The following is a 22,613-nucleotide window of genomic DNA, read 5'->3' on the forward strand; positions in this document are numbered from 1 at the left end:
TTACCGCCGACGTTTATCATCCAGATGAACTTCGTCGGGAAGCTACAATTGAAATGAGCTTCTAGACTTGTTTAGTTTAAGACTTTGTAGTCTTATGTTATTTGTAAGACCAAATCATTTTCCTTTATATTTTTGCAAGTTTCGTCTAGAAATTGGATCAGGAGATCCGATTTTTCATCTTTCATCGTCCTAATGGAATGGACACCCAATATCGTTTATCCGGAGATCAAAATAAAAATATATCTTCAAAAAATCAGATTAATATGAAACAATGGTTTTTTAATTTTTATTCTCTCAATTTACAAATATTATTACATCAATAATATTAATTTAATATATAAAACTAATGATAACGGACGCAAATTTGAACGATGAAGTTCGTACTATACGTTCTGTGTCCATTACGGCCATCATATTTAATTTTGTTCATGCCTAATAAGATTTAGGTTACACATAAAAGTAAATTTTCGGGTATAACATTTAGAAATGTTTGTAAGGATCCTTAGTAAAGGATTCTAACTTGAAATTGATTACAAAAAATTAAATCTAGTTCCGTAAAGTAGTCGCTTACTTGTGCAGAATTCATTGTCCCTAATCACTGATAACTCTTTTAATCTTCCATCCCTAACTTCGGTTTTGAGTCGGAATAATTTGAAAACTCTTGATAGCACTACCTCTTTTCTTCTAAACTATTATATTTCTTACATATTTTAGGTTTTTAATGTTCGTATAGTCTTTGGAGTCTATAATTTATTGAAATTCTATCTTATCACCTATCTAACCGAGTTATTACGTAAATTTAGTGTTATAATAATGATATCACTGTTTAAACAAAAAAATACCTAATAATGTTACGTCAAACCTTAAGTGTTCTGTTATCACGGACGCACTATAGGATAAGATAACAGGTGTATTCAAGGGAATTTAAAAGATGAATCCTATCAACCGAGATATGATTCACTAACGAAATATATCAGCTGGCTCTTACGTCTGTTTTTACTGTAGCGCCATTTGTAATTTTCCTCTATTATAATTGAGCCATTTTGAATAAAAATCCTTTATGTATGTACACTTTTATGGAACCAAGTGAAAATTAAACGCTCCTTTTCCAATGGCTTAAAGATAATTGATTAAAAACCTTTAGATCTTATCAGAAATGGAATATAAAGTGAAGATTTTTAAACAGAATTAATTCCTTAGTTCTCCTTCGGGCGCCAGAATCTGGGGTATTTTATGCATGCATTTCAAATGAGAATTCACAAGACTGCTCTAAGAACCCAATTAAACTTTTCTTCTGTCTAAGTCAAAATTGATTTGTTCAGTTGTTAAATTGAAAAAAAAAATAGACTTTTATTTAAACCTATTCAATTTACCCCTATGGTTTCTTGTAGACTAAAAAATAATAATTAGAAATTAAAACTTGGACTAATTAACATCTTCAAAAATGTAAAATCTGGGGAAAAAAAGTTTCTTTTGCAACTAATTAAATAATCTGCATCGTAAAATATATGATGACGGCTTAAATTTTTTGTATTTTAAATCTTTTATATCACTTATTTGGCTAGTGAAAATTTAAATTTTGATTTAAACTGAGTAAGTTTTAGGTGTAGAATTTTAATTTGTTAAAAAGTTTTTAGTTTTGAAAAGTAGAATTATTCACTTTTGATGATAAACTCACGTCACAAGAATAATCCTGAATTTTTATGTTCTTTTTAAATGGGTTCTTTTAACTAGCACTAAGTTGATATAAAAAACCAAATGAGGTCTTCTGTTGTGATTTTTGGAAAAAATCTTTTACCTCATGATAATATATCTAAACTGTTAATTGAAAATAAAGTTAAAATTATAATATAATTGGCTGTTTTTGGAATTGTTAATTTGATGGAAGTTTCATTTAAGCAACAAAATTGAGGGAAAAAATATATTCATTAATTAGGGGTCGTTCAAATATTATTTAAGGGGAAATGGGTTTGGCCCCGCGTGACAGCCCGTGACGGTGTCATTGACACCTCCGTGACGTCACGCCGATAGTCTACTATAGTAAAGATTTTCGAAATCATTAATTAGGAAGACCATCATATTTATAATTCATATAACTAACAAATAAATATTCGTCAATTCTCCATGGAATAATGTTACGTCCTCTTTCTTTTGATACCTCATTTCTCAAAATCCTTGGCTCCAGGAAACAGTATATATTATATATACTATATATAATATATAACATATATTATATATAAATCTACGATACGATAATTGTAAATATGTGTAGATGGAGGTGTTATATTACATTTTACGAAAAAGATGATTTTTGGATGGAATAATATTCTAAATACTCTTGTTTACATTGTATGTTTAATGTTTCTTAATTAAACATTCAAACTTAAAATTGAAGTGTGGTAATTTTCTGAAGCTAGAAAAAAAGAGGTTTCCTGCTTAAAATAGGAATTTTTAAAATCATAATATTCAATTTTTCTGAATATAATTTATTTCATTGAACTAAAAGCCGTTGTAGAGGGTCGGGTTTAAAGTTTGTGCCGCCTCTCTTCGTAACATTGTAGATACGTTTTCGCTTGCACAAACTAGGTTCTATGATGTAGTTGAGGTATATAGATAGACGCTGTAATTTCCTCACTCTTTCTCTTTATTAAATGCCTCCTATTACATCCTTTGTAGGAGCTCTAATAGGATTGAAGCTGGACTCAAAAGAGCGAAGACTACTCGTAGTGTAAATGAAGCGGCGGGTGGGTGTTGCTCGCGGCGGTAGCAGGCGCCAGAAAAAGATTAGGCGAGACGGTGACGTCGCTCCTCCTCCCCCCCCCCCTTCTCGACTAAATGTTAAATATTTGTCATCCCGATCTCCGACGGGCTCGTTAATGAATGACGATTCTTCTCAATCGATCCTCTCATATCGCCTTCTATTCTATTGTTCTCCATCTTTATAGCTTCCTCTATGGAGCCAGCCATTAAAGCCCTTACTCATTCCGGAGACTTTTATCCCCTGACGTCACGGTGTGCTTATTATTACATACAGTTGTGTAACAATGTAAAACACTCATAATGCCCTCATTACCATTATCTATTTAAAGATAGGACTAAATCGATTGTATGAGTTCTCATAATATGGATACAAGGCGGTAATTTCACAATAGTTCACCTGTACTTACTTGAAATAATATTAATAATGGAGGGTCAGCACTTCGTTAGAAAATACTGTTTTTAGAACAACGGTCGTACAGGGAGGTGATTTTTTTATGACCCCGCTCAATAAGATCAGGTAGACACTAAGAATGCTTAAGAAACCGCTTACTTAAAATACAACTCAAATATTCCAGATATAGGTAGTCCAGCCCCAATAATTTCAAAATAAGAAAAGATTTGAGAATCAACTTCAAACTTCATAAATTGTATTAAAACTTTACTGGAACTCAAAAACGCTTCTATACTCAAAATAGAAAAATGATACATTTAAGGAAATAATTTTTTGGGGGGTTATGAATTTGGATCAGACTATATGTTTTGGAGATTCAATTTCATATTTAAACCATGAAACAAGGAAAAAACGACCTGTTCTACCTAAACAAAGGATTTGGAGGATATAAGTGAGGAGGCCGATCAAATTTCTTGGAAGGGAAGGGTCCCTCTAGGAGGATATCCAAATTTACTTTAAGATACTTGAACCGTGAAAACTATTGCATAGCTTATTTATAGCACAGCTTATTTATTTACTGTTCTCTCATGTTAAAGAAAAACTGTCCCCAAGGAACGGAAATTTAGAGTGTAAAATCCCATTATTTTCAACTTGAAAGTTCATTGATATTCACTGCAGGTGAAGCTAATTGTGGTGGTTTCAAGATTAATTAAGAATAGCATTGTTAATGCTATTTTACAGATCTGAGTCAAGTAATTACTGAAAACCAACTTAGCCATAAAGTAGTGGTTTTATGGGTTTGCACTTTTACTTCCTCTTAATGTCCCTATGTTTTATCATCAGTGCGCTTTGAACTTGTGCGCAATTACGTTAATAAGAGTAGAGTAATACACCTTCCTCAGCTTTTCATCACTACTATATTATTATCAACTTTATTTTCACTTGCTATCAACTATAATAATCCCAGTTTGTATCAACCAATACCTCCCGACAGGAATTATCTTATCGTATACGTATAAATATATATTACATGTAAAATAGTATACAAAATTGTTAATAACTTTTAGTATTAGTCGTAGATAGTAAGTATTATAACTAGTATAAGTTAAACTCACTCCAACAGACTCTACAATCTACAAGAGTTTCCCAATTCAGTTATGATTTCATATCGAAAGGTTTCAAAGCTAACCACTTTCGTTAGAAAAAAATGTGAACTAAGTCGACACCTTGAATTTTGAAAAATATATTTGAAGCTTTAGAAATGGAAAATTTTATCTAAATAAACAGTAATAACATAAAAATATTTACAATATGAAACTGTTAAGAGGTTTAATAAAATAAAATGAGCAGTAATGAAAACCGATTAAAATATTATGGCCCAGATTTAGGTTATAACATTAACACCTTATTTTTTTATTTATTTTACCGTTGTTTATTTAATTAATTATTCATTTATATCAATACTAGTAGTTACGTAACCCAATCCAACATATCCAAAATCCTGTAAGATATATCAGTAGTCCTGGAAGGCTGCCATTTTTGTTTCCAAATAACATAGTTTTATTCTATTTTATATGTATTTTACAAGATTTAATCCTGGCACTCTGCAATTGATTTGACGATTTTATTAATGCATCATTTCCTGTTATGCATGTTTACGACGGTAAAACTAAGCTTTCAGTTTTAATTCTCAATGAGTGTTGCATCATTGCTTCAATTGAACCTCTTATGCTGATAAATAATATTTCAATACCACAAGCTGAAGTCCAACTACTAATGCTGATTTATAAAAAAAAAAAAAATACAGTGCGGTGCGCAGATCGACAAGTTCTCTCTTACTAACCCAATCACGTCCCCGAGTTTTGTCTAGGTCAGTGGGCTTATATTGAAGTAATTTTTTTTTCTTAGGTTTTCAAAAAAAGAAAACCTATAGACCAGGGAAGGCGAAAATTATGAACAATTTTTTGTTTATTTTTCTGTTGATATAAAAATTCGTATGTTAGCGTTTCTCCAGGTGGAAAATACAAATATAAATTTAAAATACAACCATTCAAGAAATAATAACGAAGCTGTGATTCTGGGAGTCCATTCGAGATATACCTACTTTTCCTTTTGTCTACTTACTAGTTATTCATAACATTCTGTAATGTTTTGTAATCATACATTGCTTATTATTGCTAACAATAAGTACTGTTTTTTTTTTAAACAAATAATATTAAAGGTACTTTAAGGATTTTTTGAAAATTTTGCATATCAGCTCTGTTAGGCTATATCTGATACGAAATATCACTCAGTTGATTCAGTGAGTTAAATAAAAATCATTTAGAGTCTTTTCGGAGAAAATAAAAAAAAAAATGTCAAATATTTTCTTAAGTGGTACTTCCAGTCGGTCGATTTTAAGGAAAAGTTGACATCACATCCCGGACGTGATTATATACCCGCCTTAATGTATAATTTCAGAGTCGACGACTTTTCGTTTCTAAGCTAGGCTGTCCACATAAAGACCATTTTGCGATAATAGGTTTTTTGGACTCGGGAAACCTCGAAATCTGTTTTTCCGTGGAAAGCTTGAATTCGAAATTGTTTACGATTGCGATACTTTCCTTTACTATATATTCCATTAATAGGTATTGGTATTGGTATTGGTAACTGGTGGGAGGAACAAGTACGGCAAGTGGGCCTAGTGGTCCTTTTTGCCAAACCCTGGCGGCTACTCTGAAGTTTACTCCGCCTACTAACCAAAGCGGGAGTGTCAATATCCATTTCTCGGGACCGCCTAGGAATAAATATTAACTGCCCCTGGTGGAAATCAGACCCACAACCTTCTGAACCGAGCGCTCAGGGACCACTCCCGAATCCGCATTGCCTTCGCGTCCTATTCATGTAGGGTTGTGAATGTATGATTGGTATCAGTGCCCAAGTGTAACTCCAACCAGGGTATGGACCTTTACCCATTTATAAAAATAAAAAAGTTCATTTATAGTGGGTTATAACCGACATTATTAATACTGATCTAATAATTAGATTACGAAATCAACTTCTGCTCGCTACACTTGCTCAAAATGGTTTAAATAAAACTCCCACGGACCCTTTTCAGTTGTGGTCGGGCTAAACTGATAAATGCGGGATTAATTTTTTAGGGAGAACTTATTAACAGGCAACAATATTCCATCATTTTTTTGTTTGTGTATTAGTGAGTACCACTCGCCATACTGAGTCATGATAGTGAAAGTTCACTAAACAAATGTTTATTTAAAATGACTAGGTTTTTGAGTAAAAATATTTCTCTTTCAATCGAAATTATTTATCAATTAGTGATCAGAGTTGTGGTTTAATTGAACATTTTTCTAATTCAAAAAAAGAGTAATATTATCTTTGTTTTTGTTCATTAAAGATATATGTTTTGGTTTCACAGCTCGGAGGTGGGGAGGATGGAAATAGTAGATGGGAACAGATGATACTCCTAGAGAATGTATGAGGAGCAGGAGTGAGTTTGAAAGTCCTATCTATCGATGAAAATAATCGAATCTCATTGTCCCCAAGATGGTTCAAGGCTCGTATTTCAAAATGTCCTTTCGTTTTCATCAGTGAGAGTGAATTCAGTTTGAACATGCTTTTATTCCGGACATCTTTTGACTTTCAAAGCGAAAAGCCCCATCTTGAAAGCATAACAGATTCGTCCTCTTTTCGAAACACTTTAACCGAATCGATTCAGTCACTATCTATCCGACCTATCCTGGCAGAATAATTTTCATATCCTAGGAAATAGATGGCTGGCGTCTGAGGTTTTTAACTTATTCTCTCATTGACTCAATTGCAAGTATTGGTGGAGGGCAAAGGTGTATGTAACATGTTAATATTACATGGAAGGATACCTACATATGACCTAATACGTGAAGATGTATTATCATAATTTTTTTCTCATGCAATGTAAGATCGTTTTGTATAATACTGGTGGAAAGTCGCGGAACACAATAAAAAAAAGTTTAAATGTCTTGTGGTATGAGTCTCCATTAACAATTAAGTGTCTTGCATTTTCGGTCAAATGAAATCTCATTGTTGCCTGTACTATTTATTCAACTTTTTTACAGGTTATTTATTTATTTTATATAATGGGCTACAAAATATTGAAATAGTGGGGGCAAGAAAAAGTAGTAACCCTTATAATTAAATAATTGAACGCTTTAAGCGCCTTCAAAGCATTCTTTTATGTAATAGCTGATATATACTCTATCTGCAATTCTATCACTTTTTACTGTACTTGTTATTAATCAGTATTGTTTTCTTTTATATTTATATTCGTTTAGTTTTCAGCTTTCTTTTTTTTATATATATTTATAACTTTTTATCCAACCTTTAGTATATTCTTTTAGTCTTATCATATTATATAATCCCTCATTTAGTCTTGATGAAGCACTACGGAAAGGGGCGAAACATTGGGTTACTTGTAAATATTTTTTAGCTATTCTTTACCTTTCTCGACTGTCAATGGTTATCTGAGATTTCTTTTGCAATATTCGGAAGGATGAAGTTTATTATACATACAGATATATTTTTAAATATCCCGCTAATAAGAAGAGAACTTGCGTAAGGATGACGCGGTTTCGGTATAAGATCCTTCATTAGAGTACAGTAGGTAGGTAGACAGTTCACCAACTCCGCTGTTTAATTAACATCAGAACTGATAACTCGAAGATAATGCGTCCAACCTGCTCAATTTCGCCGACTTTCCACTCTGATGTATTCTCAACTTCTGCTAAATAAATACTGAATTGAATTATTTATCTATTAAAGTAATATTCTATCAAAAGTCAAACTATCCACTTTTGATGATTAAATATTAACAAAATTATCATAGTAGGATCTTATGTAGATAAACCAATTTTTTAATTGAGAATGCTCATTTTCAAAGGCTGGGTTGGGGAAAATTGAAGTTTCGAAAGAATAAAAGAACTATTGTTACATGTAGAATTTTTTTTTTAAATCCATTTTTTTGAGAGTTTTCAGAATGGATATGAGGAGTTTTCAATGTGTGAAAAATATAAATTTTTTTTTTAATTTCAATCCTACACCAAAAACTTACCTAGTTTATTTCAAAATTCATATTTCCCCTACCAGGTGTTAATAATCAACATTTTCAATAAGCATTTAACGTTTCTACATTAATTGCTCGTAGAACAATTTTTAATCACTATCTTTCCAAAATCGGACAAATACCTTTTGATAGAAAATTCCTCATATTTCAATTTTCATAGAATACTCCTCAATTCTTAAACCATTTTTGGAAAAGCTATTTAATCTGAATTTTATTTTGAATTTGTTTCCATTCACTACCTCAACTTACCTACATTCAAGTAAACCTCCAAAATTATGGTGTTTTAAACAAGAAGAATTGGTTTTAAGCAGAGTTCCAAACGGTTATTGAACGTTGCAGTTTACCTGTTTAAATTGAACTTTTACAATTTAATTTTAATATAAATGTTCATCGAAAACCTATGTCACACATAGTTTTTGGTAAAAAATTTGTTTATATAAATTATCTCCAAAACCGTTGTATAAAAGTTCTGGTCATAATGTACTTACAAGAACATTTTAAATGTAATTACTTTCTTATAAGTGTTCACAAACTTGTGCTGCAAAACTTTAGAAGCATATTTACAGGAGTAAATTTGTATTGTTAAGAAAAATCTTTTAATTTTTATGAACCTAATTAGGAGTGCATACAATTTTATACATGCATAAAAGAAACTAGCATAAACCAGCAAAGATACAACATTTATCATAGACGTTTTCGATAAAATGTTCTATCAAGAAACTTTATACAATATAATCTGTGTATAAAAGTTCTAGCAATTCTAGCATAAACTGTTTCAATAAAGTTCCTACGTGTAAGTTAGAACGAGAACTTTTCAAAATTTTAATGCACAGTTATTTTGGATCCCTGGTTTTGAAATGATCAAAACATTTTTTTTTTTCGTTATTTCGTTTCATTCTTTGCCGATTCCTATTTCTTTTTAGTTTTGAGCTTCTGTATTATTGTAGTTTCTAAACTGCTGGTAACGATGGTTATTTGTATGTCTTTTGCTTATAATTGCTGGAACATAGTTGAAGATCCTCGTGCCGAGAGAATCTTGTCCCAGAAGTTTTCAGATAGATGATGCGGAGCAGATGATGGGAACATAGGACCCGTTTTGTGAAGCAAATGCAATCCATCGATCCGAGTCAGTTGGTGGCCGCTTTGCCTTCTTGTATCTTCCCTGTGTACCATCCGTCTTCCTGGCATCCTTCGCAAGATCAACTGTCCAAAGTAGATACATATTCTAATAAAAAAGCTTGTGGAGCAATAATTCTAACCGAATGGTGTGACCATCCTTTCTGTTGGTTGATGAAGTGTTCTATATGAACCATTAACCTTCACTAGGTTTAACTTAATAATACTAAGAAAGTACTCGAGAGATATAATTGATAAATAAAAATGTTGCCTTAAATATATTAATTTGAACTTGTCCGCATTACAGAGGCTGCCCAGAAAATCATAATATTTTTTTTTTTATTATAGGTTTATATTTTTACGTGTAAAGGAACAAAAACGAACGTTACACCTTAGTTCTGTTGGATACTGATCAATTTTTTTTCAGTTTCAAGCATTATTGTAATATTTACAACACTTATTATTTTTTTCGAAACACAGATGTACCTTATAGAAAGTTCTTCTTTCTGGATTATTTAAATTTATCAAAAATACATTTTTTCTAGAGATATCTTTTCCTTATTATTATTGAATAACTTGAAGAACTCTTTCTAGATGTCACTGGATTCTTTTTAAATGGTATACACTTACATTTTTTCATACTTACGAAATATTACAACCAACAATATTTAATGATGAATTTGTGAACTACAGTTTTTTTTTTTTAGGATTAAATTAAGTAGGGCAAGTAGGTTTAATAAAATAACAATCTGAAATACTACGAATTTCCTCTGTCAAATAAAGTAAAATAAATAGTAAAAGCTTCATCTCTTTATTTTCCTTTTTATTGCTAGATTATACTTAAATAATTTTTATTGCTAAATTATATTAAACTTACTGATTCAATAATAAATTTTTCATACTTTCTTTATTATATATAATTATTTCGAACACAAAAAAATTATTTTTTTTATTTTTTCAGGTATTACTAAGAAGTATGAGTGTGGTATTCTATTCTTGAGGAACTTGGAAGGTTACTAATAACTTAGTGAGTATTCTATTTAATTTTTTTTCTAGGTTGTATTTATTATTTATTTATTTATCTATAGTATTCGTATTCTTATGACAGTTGTTATTTAAACATTTAAAAACAACTGCTAAGCGTTAAATACTATAGGCGTGAAGTATTTTTTCAAGAGAGGATCTAATCAATGGGTGTTTATGAATGGACTGATATCGATAGCTTATCTCTTGTTATCTTTTAGAGATAGCTTCGAAGGAACCGAGGAGATTGATCTCTAAGAATCGACTTTTAATAATTTCTGGTTTAAAGTTCATTTATATTGCGTAATATCTATCCGTTTTCTCCCTTTATTTATTATTTACTAAATAATTCAAAACATTATCCAAATTATAGTCTCAAAACTTTTATTGTTTTTACACGTCCAACATTTCGGCCAATTCGGCCATCTTCAGGGACAATCTTAATTCACTATGAAACATATTATTTAATATTTTTCCAAACACTTCATACAGGCTATTCTGCCCAGGTCAAAACTTTTTATCCAATAAGTCAAATATCCATTAAATTTCACAGTCAAAAATATTTTTCATTTTACCACTATCATACACTTATAAATAATAAAAGTGTATGATAGTGGTAAAATGAAAAATATTTTTGACTGTGAAATTTAATGGATATTTGACTTATTGGATAAAAAGTTTTGACCTGGGCAGAATAGCCTGTATGAAGTGTTTGGAAAAATATTAAATAATATGTTTCATAGTGAATTAAGATTGTCCCTGAAGATGGCCGAATTGGCCGAAATGTTGGACGTGTAAAAACAATAAAAGTTTTGAGACTATAATTTGGATAATGTTTTGAATTATTTAGTAAAAAATTGCCAGTCTCAAGAAAGAATTTTATGATTATAAATTTATTTATTATGTTCATTGTATTTTTTTTTTTTTTATTACGGACAAGTTTTATCTATTTTCAAGATAAGTATGATTCCTTTCTTTCTTTTTTTTTTTTTTATTAAAATTTATTTAAGGGAAATTCACATTATAAATATAAATCAATATGTTAGTAATATAATATATAACTGACTATTATAATAGTTATAACTACTTTGATATTGGATGGATTTCTTTGATACTTGCTTATTACAATATTATATATGAATGTATATGTTACATATATGTATATGCTGGATTTTTGCTGCACTCTAGCATTGGCATGTTGTATATTGTTATATTGTTTATCTTTTGAGGGTATTGTTAATGTTGTTATCCTATTCTTCATCTAGATGTGAATGTATCAGATGTATTTTTTTTTAATCTTGTTTATGAAGTATTCTGTTAATTATTTTATTATTATTTTTGGAATATTGTTATCATATAATTTTGATCGTTTTTTCTTTTTTTTTTTAGAATGTATATTTTGTATAAATGCAACCTCCAATACTTATTTCCCTTAATTGTGGCAGCTTGTATTATTATTATTATTCAATAAAAATAATAATACTCAATAATTCCCCTTGGGACGGGATATTTTCTTCTTTTTTTTATATATATATAGTAATTCAAATTATAAGATGAATTAATATCAACCACTTTTTTATCCGACGCATCTAAAAAGCGTAAATCGTGAAATATTGCTAATGATTCCTTTTTTTTTTTTACGAATTTGCGTGCTAATTGTACCTAAAATCGAAAATAAAATAATTTGAAAATTCAGTTTTCCATAAGTATCTATTATCTTAATTTGAGTTTCCATAACTTTCCGAGAACAAAATGGCTGCCATGATGATGATGCCTCAATGATTAAATGACTCAGTTATTGATGACTGATTCTTAAGGAGTTGAATTTTGCTCTAAAGAATTTTTTTAAATATTTTCTGCACCGTTTGTTCGCGAATCATTGTTGATGGATTTTTACGATCTATGGTTTTTCGACGACCCGGATCAAAAATACGTCTTAAAATCTTATTTAAAACAAACCCTTAAAAAAATAAGTATCCCATCCCATTGAAAGTTCCAGAGGTAGGTGCTCTGAATTGCAGGTTATAAAATTAAATGTTCCACTGATATGGCCCAGAGAAAATCAAATCACAATTTTAAAAATTGTAGGGATTATGGAAGTGAACGTGTATACTGGGACACCTTGAAACCCTTTACAAAATTTACCTACACCCTCTCCCCTATCCTCTGATGTCCTTCCATGCAATAGTCCATTATTTTCGAAGAAAACCGACAAAGACTAAGACACGTTTTAACGTATTCAATTATTGATCATTATAAATACCAGATTAATATGTATATATTAATTAAATATTGAACAATGAAATTGATAAATGTTGAGAATATAACGGTATCCTTCTGAAACTCGCACCGGGAGGGAGGTTGAGGAATTCGAAGGGTACATTCTTCGGCATTGCCGTACTTTCTCCAGCCTAAATAGCCCGCCGCCGGAATGCCACTCTGTCCGGGGAATACTGCCCTCTATTTAGCACATCCGCAACCCTAATATCCTATAGCAATATTCTATTTTCATTTTTACTGCTTACAGTTATCTAGAAATGTAGAATGTAATGGATCCAACTGTGGTTAATGAAGCGGCAATGGCAACATTTGTTGGAAGATCCATGATATTACATGTCTTCCATGTATCATTATCTTTCATTACAAATACATTTACTAATTAAAAACTGTTAGACGGAATCTAATCTTCTGTCGTTGTACTTTTAATCTGGAGAAAGTTTCGAGTTCCGAATTTGTATGTGTTCTATTGTTGTAAATAAATCCAATCAAAGCTGTATTATAATATGATAACTCATAATATGATAGATATAATAACTCACAGAAACAAAATATATCACTGCCTTGCTTTAACAGTTGTACATGTAACCAAAAAAGAAATGAATTTATTTTGAATTGGACGAATTGTAAATGTTGTGTTATGAAGTACTGTAGGCTAGGACTACTTTCTCTACCCAGTCTTCCTACAGACTGCCTCAAAGTGTTCTCACAAAGTAACCCCAGTCTACAATACAATCTATGGAATACGTCAAAAAGAAAATAAGATAAAATTTTCTTTTGTCAGATGTGCCACAACTAAAGCAAAGCGAGGAAATATTATACGGGATGTTACGTAAGTAGCAAGAATATTTCTAAAAACGCTTCAAATCTGATTTATCAGGATTCTAAACCATTGGATATTTTCCAAGCGTAGTCCATTTTTTGAGTTAATGATTATAAATGTTTATTTTAACAAATGACGCGTTGGCTTTAAAAGCAGTCTAGAATAATTTGTAATTGGTGCATCTCAATTTTGGGTTTTTACCGCTGTTAATTAAACATAAAAAAAAAGAAAAGTTAATTAAATATTTTCTTTATCAACCCTCAGCATGTGACAGGTTGGTCCGAGGGACCCATAGCGATATTTATTTGTTTTACTTTTTGGTCTTCTCAACTAATTTATTAAATATATATTTTATGATTTATTTTTTAGAGTGTGATATCCATTTACGTATAAATAAATATATACAGTAATAAATGCATTATATTGAACGTATGATTTGATGTAAAAAGGAGACTAATAATTGTAACTTGGACCGATAGACCCTCCTATCTGAATCTAATCCGTGTTTACATAGTTTATGTTGACAGTCGCTCGATATCCCGATAAAATTACAAATGAAAGTATGGTCTCTTGCTGATCTAATTATTATTATTATTATTATTATTATTTAAAAATATGATAATATATCTTTTTATATTGTAAAAATTAGCCGCAATTTTAGCAAATCAATTAATACATAAAATTGTAAATTTTCAAATATTAAGCTTAATTGACACATTCAATAATAATAATTAGTTTGTAATACTTAGTTGATTCTTTCAGTCGAGAGAAAGATACAATACAGTCTTCGTATTTTCAAAATTGGTTCTATAACAATTTAGCAAAGAATAAATTTTTTAGAACAGAATGGAAATTTCAGTAAACTATAATGTTTTCATATTTCTGGCATACTTCTACAAAAGAAAACTTAAGAATTTACAACGAGAAATATCATTAAAAGTTTTTTTTCAGAAAACTGTTGAAATTGATTTTAGTCATTACATTAAGCTCAGTTAATGAAATGAAGTTTGATTTATTACCGAATAAGTTAATTTTTTTATATTCATGTGTTTTTAGACTTTTAAAAAGATATTTTGGAATCTCACTCTAACTTATTCCAAGGTCTGTTCCAGTATTTATTAAAAACTTTTTGTTGATTACACGATTCTATTTACATGTACTGTTCAATAGGGGTGTGTATTCCCTTTTCCCAAATACATTACTTATTCCAGACCTTCTTATAGAATATATTTTAATTGTTTATAATTTCTAGTTTATTTTGGTTTTATTAATTGGATTATTGTATATATTTTTATATTTGTACGTGTTACTCAATATTTTCCCATAGGAGGGTACGAAAAATAATTTTTATTTTTCTATCATTTCATTATTTTTACCCTATATACTCGAATAAAGGACGTCCACGAATAAGTCGACTTCCATTTTGAAAATAAATTTCAGGAAAAAATGCATTGCAGTCAAAATTAAACTATTTTCAAATTTAATACAGATATCTCAAAACGAAACAGGTTACATTCTTAAATTAGGTATTAAGTAGATAGGTCGAATCCTACTTTTACCGTTATAAAATTAACAGGATGACCTCTTACGTGTTAGGATCTATATTGCTGAAAGATATTTGTAGTGAGTATCTATACAAAAATCCTCATTTTTCAATTCTCCTATGATTGTAGAGATTCAAGTGCTCTTTAAAATATTTAAAAAAATATGGTACTTATGAAAAATGAAATATAACTTTACTTCGAAACTTCGACTTGTAGGTATTGTGGTCGAGGAACTGAAGGAACTCTTATCGAGTAGAAGAAAGAACCCTAGACCTATTAGGAAATCCGCTTTGAAGTGGTGGGAGAGCGGATGAGATGAATCTCTTAACCATTTCCGCTGGGAATTCGGCTTACTAGCTCAAGCAGAATTTTACAGTTTTTAGTCATCTGCAATGTTTTGTTTTCTAAAATCGAACAGGTATTCCTTTATTTTTAAATAATTCTTTTGAAGAATCGCCCAGGCTTTATGATTTATTCTATGCGAATAATCTCGGTGTTAAAGATGATTGCGTTAGTAAGAAACCCCGTTAAATTGTAGCTATTAAGAGTAAAACTCATTTCCTGCCCGTCCCAATTAGAGGTATACTTAGATATGGTGAAGCTCAAGCACCATGTACCTCTGGTACCTTCACTTAGATATGGTCAAGAGCATGCACCGTGTACCTTTACGCTCATAAAATATCGTAAAAATAAAGCTAATAGCATCTCCAGCTAATGCTTTCAGTATTAAGTTGTCTGGAAAGCTCGATCACTCTTCATCGTTGTAGACAAAGAAGTATTTTTGCATTAGGTACAGTGGAACCTTGGAATAACCAATTTCATTTTTGTTTTGTTTTAAATCGTTATATCTAAGTTTGTGTTGCTAAAATTCGTGAAATCAAGATTTGGACGGCTAAAATTAGTTATTTCGAGGTTTGGATGACTAAAATTGGTTATAGTGAGGTTTGGCTGGCTACGAATGCATTGTAGTGAGGTTCACACACTTATTTATTGTCCCCAGTATGACGAATAATATGGAATTCAACTTCATTAATATGAGTGATTGAGAAATAATAGATAAATCTTTATTGAAATATGTTCATAATACGCATTATTATTTTTGAAAACTAAATAAGTAAAATACTCATATTATATTTGTTACGAATTCAATTACATGTATAAATATTATATATGCGTAAGTAATATCCCTACTGTTGTTAAATATCGTATTCAACCAAATTTATATATTAGTTTTTCCCACCTCGAGAAACCCTAAAATTCGAATTTGTATAGACAGAAAAGTGATATTTTTTTGTTATAATTTTCACTTTCCCCTGTTCTTTATATTTTTGTTTCGTAAATCGTGTAAAAACCAAACTTGGTGTGCACAGCATTACATTTTTATATTTGTCAGTGAATTAAAAAAAAAAAATTGGTTGCAGAACATTAGTTCATTGTTCAACAAAGGAATTCTGTAAATCTTTCGGAATTCTTGTAAATCTACCTTGATTGAATAGGTGGCCCGTTTCACAAAGAAGTATTAATATTATTTTAAATCGGACGTATTCCAAAGATAGTAGAATAGATTGGGGTAACTATCTCTCTTATAGTCCCCCCACAGTCAGTCCCGAAGCTAGTAGAGTTTTCATAAAGTAACCCCTGACTACGGTATCCTGGAGAAAGTCATAGATAATATTAAAAAAATTTTGTGTTCAGAAATTACACTGTTCAAAGAAATATACGATATGAAGAGACAATTGCTTAGTTTTCATGACTTCATACATGATTGGGAGGAGCTGTAGAACATTTCCAAACTGAGGTGTCATTGTTCTTAACACTATCAATTTCTTTCTAAAGATAAAAAATTCATTACTTTAATCTCGTTACTCTGCATACTAAAATGTATAATATTCTAAATGATAACCTTTTAAAAATAAATAGTTGTAACTAAATATATTAATTTATCTGCCTGATACATGAGGAGTTTCGTATTATTTTAATAATTATACTATAAATCATGATACAGCAATCCCCTTCAAGTTCAGTTTGTAGATACCATTGATATCCATGTTCGTATGTTAACTTTAAAAAAAAAATCCATTAAACCTCTGAATAACATACACAATTTCGAAAGGATGAATAAGACCGATGAGAGAATAAAAACTAAAAAAGGTGAGTAGGGGTGAAATGGTAGCGAAAGCGGAGCTGTTTGTTTTATCAATGGAGCGGGGTCCCTGAACCCGGGCGTGCTGGAATTTCAATCTCCCTACCCCTCGGTTCCTCTGCCCTTCTCTCCCACTTGCAAAATCTTTATATTTCTTATATTGCCCTTCCGCCCTAATATCTGCCCATAATTCTTCGTTATAATTGTAGTTCTTGTCTGTGTACATGTTCAAGCCAATTAGGGTAATTGGATCAATCAATGGTCTTATACTGAGGGAACAACTAAGGGTCGTATATTAACGGTTCTTTCATATCACCGTTTCAATTTTATCATTTCTCAAATAAAACTCTATTATTTCATTTAAATTAAAATTGGTGTTTTCAATGTTTCCACTTTCTAGTATGGTATAAAAGTCTGTGCGTTTTAACTTCCACGCGGGGAAACTTTTCTTTCAGGAAGTGAACCACATTTGTACCCAAGTTTCCTCATAGCCATCCTTGCTGACAATTTGGATAAAATTTTCAGCTTGTTCATAGGTTGTCCCATATACATTATCCATCTTGTAACGAATCTATTAAAAAAAAAAAACTCATCCGATCTGACCCAAAGGATTGGGGACTAATGTAAAAATATTCTTGAACAAATTTATCAAATTCCATCAACTTCTTAGGCTTACACATGTGCAAATGTATTTTCATGGATATCCGCTAGCCCGGAGATTCCATTCTCAAAGAACGAATCATTGAGCTTGAAATATAAATAATTATATTCCCAGCAAAAATGTTTATAGGAAGCTATACTGACTAAACCTTCACTTTAACTAAGTGGATTTTGAGATATTGCTAAGTATTGGCAGGAACATTGCTACAAAAATTTGTTGGGAGGCACAAAATCTTAAAGAGGCTAACAATTTTGACCAGGTTTTACAACAATATTAAAATATTTTACGTTTCACAACCATATTATGAATTATCTTAATTTTCTAAAATCCTTTAGGATTATACTTTGTACTTGCGAATGTTCACGAATGACAACAATGATTTTGTTTTCTTTTCAAACATATAATTCTATAAAATCAAAATTTTTCAAATTCAGAGATAATATTTTTGGTTTTCAATGTTACTTTTTGGGTAGAATGTTTGTCTATAATTACTCTGTTTGAAATTTATTATCATGGTTTCCAATTTTTTGGATTTTTAAATTATTGGGTTGAAGGGGATGTGACAATTCCTCAATCCCACTCTCTATGGCATTCCTGAGTACAGTCTTAAACTTTTAGTTACTGTCCATTCTTGTAAGGGATTATGGTAATATTGATGTTAACAAGTCTATACTTTGCGACACTACCAGTCTCTCAGTGTTTAGGTTTCAAGATAGGAGGGGGTGGAGGGTCTAGAAATGGTTTTTAGGGAGTTCTCAAAAAAAAAAAAAAAAAAAAGAAATATTTTATTGCGAGTCAACTGTTTTTATTTTTGATATTAATTGAGATGTATTACCTGAGACAGTCTCGTTTCTTATTTATTAATTTTGTAGCTTTGGTTCTCCAGCTCCATATTCATCTGTACTTATTAAAAAATTTCTTAAAATATGGAACAAAATTCGAAGGTATGATTTCTAATGGATAATTTACGTGATAGTAAATATAAATTATAATTAATAAATACATAATATTTCAATTTAATTTTGTGTCAATATGTAACTTGTTTTAAATTGCCAAATATAAATGAATTGAGTACTGGACAGCAAAAGTTTCATGTATAAATGAAATAATAAGATTATACAGGATATACAGGAATCATACTGTTTTACCTAGAAACCAACTGATCCACGATGTCAATCAAAGTAAAAAACTTAATACATAGTTTAGGGGAAAGGGATTTCACACTACAAAACAATTACGAATACGAACAAATTATGAAACAAGTAATATAAAATTATTGCGAAAATTCCTCTTTTCCTTAGGGAGCCCCCTCTCTGCATGATTTTACTGACAATTTTTAAAAACAGCTTATTACAATTCTACGAAATTGTTAAAATTTGAAGTTCTAAAGACTTACTTTTAGGCCAGTATCAATATTAATTAAATATCAATTTACATTGCGGATGTACTAAACAATAAACAAGGCCTTTTTATAATTTGCCGTGAAGTATTTACATTAAACAAGAATGTAAGCATCACACAATTGTGATTTGTTGTGTTTTTAGGTTCTACTTGTTATGTTTTTAGGTTCTGCTTGTTATGCTTCATTTTCATAGTACAAAATAACAACTTGTTTCATAATGAAATAGATCTTTTTTTTTTTTACGGTGTGATACAAAATTTTCTTTAAGAAGCCAGCTAAAAATTTTCTGACATGTTTTTTAAAACTGGATATTTTCTGAGTGTTTACTTTAAGAGCAACATCAAGAATTTTTTTTTTTTTTTTCTTACCTCCTGGAACAAAGAAATAAGCATTTACAAATATATACAATAGAACAAGAATTTAATAATAAACAAGAGCTCCCTTTTTATAATATACTGTGGAATATTGACATTCAACGAGAATGGATTAGTTGTATGTTAACAGAGAGCAGTTGTGAAATGGCCCTTTTGATGGAGTTGCACAATAGGACACTCTTTGATTAATGCTAACAATGACCTACTCTTCTGTAGCCCATGTTTAGTAAGGTACGTACTGCTGTGCCACTTTAGTTAGCTTTTGGTGTATTCATTCAATGAATGTCTTTCTTGCTGAAATAGTTCTGCCCAATCACAAGGAAACAATGCCCTTTCCTGTAAAATGCTCAACACATTTCTTTGTGTTCGGCGTAATGCTTTCCGATAATATTATTTTAAATGTTTGCTTTCACCGAAGGTCCAAATGGAAAATAATTAATATGTTAACTCGATTTTCACCTAGTATTCCTTGACACTCTAATTTCTTTTTTGAATATTTTTGTTCTTGGAGGTAATGTAGTTCAACGATTGACTAAAATGTGGAAATACCCGGAAACTATTCAGTAGCCTTATCGTCTCTTGAATTAAAGCACATCTGCCAAAAAGGTTCTTTTGTTTGATGTATTCTGTGTCTTGTACCGTGAACTAGAATACTTAGTGACAACACTACTAGCTTTGGGACAGTCTCTCGGGCGGCCCCAGTTGAAAAAGTAAATCCAATTTACGCAACTATATTTGGAATACATTCGATTCGTAATAAAATGAAAACATTTTTTTTTCAGATGTGCCACTATTTAGGCAAAGCAGCGATATTTTGGCCACCATCGGCGGATCCAGAGGGGGGACGCACCTCTCCTGAAGAGCAGCAAAATTTTGATTTTGGAAATAATTTTATATCCTCCATATTTTTGTTCTAAACAAAAGAAAATTTGTTTCATATCGAGAGAAATCTTAAATGTTACAAATCTCACTCAAATCCGGTAACATCAGGATTTCTGTCTTCATTGAACTAAACTACAACATATTAGAATGTTAAATCTAAAAGGAATCTTATAAACATATTATTATTATTTTGCAGCTCCTAAAGACAGTTTCTGGATCCACCCTTGGTTGAGGCTAGCCATGATGTAATCCAAATCTAAATTCTATTCAATAACTATAACACCTGTAGCTAGATATAAATGAGTAGCTAAGTCTTCTTCTTGTTCTAGGCCATTTTACCTGTAATTATTTTGTAACTAAAATTGCAATTTGTCATTTAAAAAGGACCATTAAATTATTGGGTTGAAGGGGATGTGACAATTCCTCAATCCCACTCTCTATGACATTCCTGAGTACAGTCTTAAACTTTTAGTTAGGGATTATGGGAATATTGATGTTAACAAGTCGATACTTTGCGACACTACCAGTCTCTCAGTGTTTAGGTTTCAAGATAGGAGGGGGTGGAGGGTCTAGAAATGGTTTTTAGTGAGTTCTAAAAAAAAAAAAAAAAAAAAAGGAAATATTTTATTGTGAGTCAACTGTTTTTATTTTTGATATTAATTGAGATGTATTACCTGAGACAGTCTCGTTTCTTATTTATTCATTTTGTAGCCATGATGTAATCCAAATCTAAATTCTATTCAATAACTATAATACCTGTAGCTAGATATAAATGAGTAGCTAAGTCTTCTTCTTGTTCTAGGCCATTTTACCTGTAATTATTTTGTAACTAAAATTGCAATTTGTCATTTAAAAAGGACCATTAATAACTGCCTTTTGTTGTTTTTTCACATGAGATTAGCTGGTGGCATAACCCTAGGTAGTGCTCTGTTGAGGATACACTGAGGCGGGTATATGGATCGTTCAGTAAGCAGTAACAAAAGCCTAAGCAATTTTTTCTTAGATTCAATTGTTAAAGCTCCCGCTGAATCGTTTTGAACTATTGTTATCCCATTGATGATAAGTTGTTGTGAATATGGCCGGTAGAATGAGGTATGATAATAGAAGATGCAATTACCATATTTTAGCCATGAGCCGTAGCTGTTATGAGCCTTGATAACTGTCCGGTTACAGCACCAAATTGCTGTCATTATGCTTGCCGGGCTCTCTTGTCCATGCATACATTTTTCTAGCGTCATAAGAGAAAAATGCAGTGTCATGTTGGATACGTTGACAGGAATATAGTTTTATTTTGCTTTTTGAACCTTCATTTTTCAATCATAGAAACAAGAAATACTTGGTTCAAGACTCAATTTCAAGTGCACAGGTTGGCTTACAAAAATTAAATTGCTATGGTTACTATTTGAAAATAAATGCTTGTTATTTAAAAAATGAATCAAGGTGCGCCTATAATTTACAATGGGATATTTGTCAACTTTGGGCTAAGTATCCATCAGTTAAGAGTTTCTTTTTCTCTCTTTGAGGGGTTCCCTCCACTTTACGGGCTTCCTCTGATCCTTCATAATCCCTTGGATCCCTGTTTTCATTAATATTTATAATTTAGGATTTTCTTGAGCATGAATGTACGAGGAATATTTTTTTCTGTTGAGGAAGTAGACCAGCTGAAAGTCCGCCTGCACATCCTGACCAGATTACGAAACATATGATCTCATCATGCCTAACGCTGTTCATACATTCCTTGCCAACGACTACCGCCATACTAAGCAGGTAGGGCAAAATATTTCAGACGTGAGTAAGGCCTTCGATTGCACGTGGCTTCTCCCTTCTACAAAATGATATTACTAAATTTTCTGGAACTGTTGTGAGTTTTCTTTCCCTAGAATTGTAGACTGGTTTGTACTGGCATTTGTCTTAGTAACTGGTGGTAACTTTTTATTTTATTAGTAAAATATTTATTTAAGAATGCGATTTTTTAAATTTATATACTTTATAAAAAATGTGTCACATAATGAAATAAAGGCTTCACTAATTAAATTCTCGGTCAGTTATGAGTTTATTGTTTTAAGCTAAGGTCTCAGCGTTATTCTTTTTGATTTATATTATTATATTTAGTTAGATTAAA

General features: G+C 30.9%; 1 long non-coding RNA gene across 1 annotated transcript in view; it reads left to right on the forward strand.

Moving 5' to 3' along the window:
* The window catches only part of LOC136796261 (uncharacterized), an 84,119-nt gene extending 73,423 nt beyond the window's left edge, over positions 1–10,696 (forward strand). The window contains exon 4 of the long non-coding RNA XR_010843946.1: positions 10,324–10,696. This is a non-coding gene — a long non-coding RNA (uncharacterized lncRNA). The remainder of the gene's footprint in view (positions 1–10,323) is intronic.
* Positions 10,697–22,613: the final 11,917 nt, after the last annotated feature.

The sequence above is a fragment of the Halyomorpha halys genome, unplaced genomic scaffold (assembly GCF_000696795.3).
Source record: "Halyomorpha halys isolate HHAL.00 unplaced genomic scaffold, Hhal_1.1 Scaffold106.1, whole genome shotgun sequence".
In the NCBI taxonomy this organism is placed as follows: Eukaryota; Metazoa; Arthropoda; class Insecta; order Hemiptera; family Pentatomidae; genus Halyomorpha; species Halyomorpha halys.